This window comes from Daphnia carinata, chromosome 9 (genome assembly GCF_022539665.2).
Source record: "Daphnia carinata strain CSIRO-1 chromosome 9, CSIRO_AGI_Dcar_HiC_V3, whole genome shotgun sequence".
NCBI classification, from domain to species: Eukaryota; Metazoa; Arthropoda; class Branchiopoda; order Diplostraca; family Daphniidae; genus Daphnia; species Daphnia carinata.
The window spans coordinates 3,265,606-3,268,693 of record NC_081339.1 but is presented as its reverse complement, the minus strand read 5'-3'; the positions used below and the strand labels follow the sequence as shown (position 1 = coordinate 3,268,693).

General features: G+C 36.6%; 1 long non-coding RNA gene across 2 annotated transcripts; it reads right to left on the bottom strand.

Annotated features, from left to right (window-relative positions):
- Positions 1-517: 517 nt before the first annotated feature.
- Positions 518-2,534, bottom strand: LOC130688226 (uncharacterized). 2 transcript variants are annotated; one of them, XR_009000385.2, is made up of 9 exons: positions 2,426-2,534; positions 2,180-2,356; positions 1,990-2,103; positions 1,845-1,910; positions 1,629-1,739; positions 1,189-1,428; positions 1,047-1,115; positions 790-966; positions 518-653 (listed from the first exon to the last, which is right to left on the bottom strand). It is a non-coding gene; the product is annotated as an uncharacterized LOC130688226 (long non-coding RNA). The 2 variants fall into 2 exon arrangements; XR_009000384.2 differs by having other exon boundaries at positions 518-966.
- Between the last annotated feature and the right edge of the window lie 554 nt (positions 2,535-3,088).

Here is a 3,088-nt window from a genome sequence, read left to right as displayed (position 1 = left end):
GTAATGAATAATCGAATTGATTTTTAAGTTAGGATGCTTTACTTCCTTATATGCTAATTTTCCGGATGTTTGCCGGAAGTAACGAATAACTTTAGAATAACAAAGGCCACAATGAGACGAATCAGAATTCTAATCTTTATAAAAATTGGGGCAGAGCAAATCATTTTTATTACCGGAATAAAAAAAAATACGAAAATTTTAGTTAAGTATGATAATTTTTCGGTTTCTTTCTCCTGATCTATCAATTCTACCCCAAATTGTGTCAGAATCCCGGAAACGAAGTTCTTTTTTCTTCCAGACTCGTAAGTGTAGCATTGAGTCCGGTTTTTGTAGGTTTCAAATTGGACTGAATTGAAACTTTCTAAAATTTCTTGGCTTTAACTGTTGGAAAGTCAGGGTAAAATGCCAATAGTGTGATATTACATTAAAACAAGCAAAGGCAAACTGTTAACAATTAGCAGGATTAACTACATTACATGTTGTTTAATGTTGTATTGACTATTGCCCATCCTCTACATGTATTCTTTATACGCAATTACCACTGCAGGGCTGGATATATTTAAACATGAAGGAACACAATACAATGTGGATCTGGTCATTGGTGTATGATCGCTGGCGTCTTGTTGCCGTCCATCTTCGTGTCCGTGATTACTCTTCGAAATGCATACAAACAAGAAGGAAACGAAAAGGAAAAAAAAAAAGAAACGGAAAACAAACAAATAAAAAAAGGTTGCATTAAAACAGAAAAACCACTATCTGCTTAATTTAGCAAATCCGAATGTAGTCTACCAAAATGGAACATCGGATGCATTCACGCCAAATTGTGGGATTGACATATTTCGTTCCATAGCTCAATTCGTTTCGCAAGCCGTTGTAGCTACCATCTCGAATCTGCGCTAGCTTATCATTGATTCGCAGGAATCGTAATAACACCGGAATTCCCGTTTTTCGGTTGGCATACTCCGTCTAATGAAACCATGCATGTTTAAGACAATTCCAAAAATAAATTGCGATTTCTATTTTTTATAACATTAAACGAAATATACCACTTCATTTTCATGTTTAAGGAAAATGGGGATTTCAGAAACAGCGACAGTTTTTGCTAGTTGCTTCTGCTACACAGTCCAATTGGTTTATAGGTTAAACAACTTACAGGAGTGATGTAGTAAAAAAATAAGGATCACTCACTTAATTTGGGTGAATTCCAGTGCTGTCCTATGAACCTCTTGCATTCTAACTAGAGAAATTTTTCAAAAACCCATACAGATCTCAACTACATCCTGAAACTTTTGTGGGATGCATTAATCTTCTTTCATTGAAATATATTCAATGTTGCATTGCACACCCAATATGGTTAGTCGTCCTCTTCCGTTATAGATGTCACAAAACTCCCGTTATTAGAAAGGGATATGGCTTCCATGATCGCACCTTAGGAGTCACTCAAAATATTGATTAGTATATTTTCATCAGAACGTGATGAATGTAATTGCTGATCATCGCAGCAAACATGCTCAGAAGAAAATATAGTAAAAAAATTGTAAATGCCTTCTACAGAAATGCTTATCATTTTTTAACAGAAGTATGATGTTGGTTGTAATGCACTCAACTATTACATTTGAAAAACTCACCAACACTATACTTTTTGGTTTATTTGCTAATCCATAGTCCTTAAGTAACTTTTCCCTGTTTCCGATATTAGACATTTCTGGACTTCAGTTGCATTCCTCTGGTAGATAAATCTTCATGACATTTTCATCAGTAACATGGGTATATCCATTGAAAATATTCTTAGTTCTTAACAAGGCAAGTAGTTGGCAATCATGTTATATTGGACCAGAACTTACCAGTCTCTTCATGCAGATGTCTGGTGAAATACTGCCACGATTGAAGCTTAGGAGTCTTTAGAGCACCTTCGGCAAAGAGACAATACTCTTAAAGCATTACAAAAAAAACAATAACAATTAAATCCCTACAGGGGAAAAAAATTACCAGTATGTGCAACAAGCCATGATTACTTCCCCACATCTGCTCTTAGTTGCAATGAAGAAATTCTTTATTAGACAAAATGACACCATCTCCGTTCACATAGAATCAGTTTTGTACCTACAACACATGGAAAATAAATTATTACCACATCATTCGAAATTGGAACAGGATGTTTCTTCATTGCCAACCTTACCAACAAGTTTTGATGCATTGCACTGGTAATAAACTGCATCCAAGCAAACTAAAAAAGCAATTTATGTTGACAAGCAACGTCATGGCAAGAAAGTCGAGCAAGCAATGAGCATAGTTCTTGTCGAACTGCTTTCAGAATTATCCACAGACATCCTCTCTCCTGATTCCCACCAGTTTTCTGTATTATTAAAATAGGGACGGAATACAGAAAATATTTCAAGATATCATGTCGCACAACTGTAATTACCTTTTCCAAACTCTAGACCGCCACCCCCTAAACGCACACTATCGTGATTAACCGATGGAAGAATGAAAATGGGTATGACGGACGACAGTGGTCAAGTTCTGCCCTGTCCTGTATTCAACGCCCGACAGGCGGCATATCCAAGTTTCATTTTCTACCACACGATGACACCGCGATCGCATGGTACTCGGTTCCGGTTCCGCTCCCGAATTGGAGGGAAAAATTCTGAAAAAATTTCGGTTTCAGTGTTGCCAATATTCTCGGTACACAAATAAGCTCGTGAATCACATTTGCAAATTTGTTTGTTTACGGAATAAATGAGCGATTCTTAAAGACAAATTTTTCAAATACCAGGAGAGCAAGGTAATAAATTTTAGACATTCAAACATATGCATGATTGCAATTTTTAAAAACATTCACAGAAATTGGTTTTAAAAAACCGGGAAGTGGCAACTCTGCAGAACGTTAGATGGATTTTCGCGTTGAGTGCCATTTTCAAGTCAAATGGAAAACGAGGCGGTCAGATCATTGGAAACAGATAAACACCGATGGAAGTTTGATAAAATTTTTCTCCTGCTGCTGCAGGTAATGCTACTTTTACCTTAACGGGCCCACGAAAAATTCCTTGATGCCGAGCCTCGATAGCCAAAAAATCGTTTTTAAGTC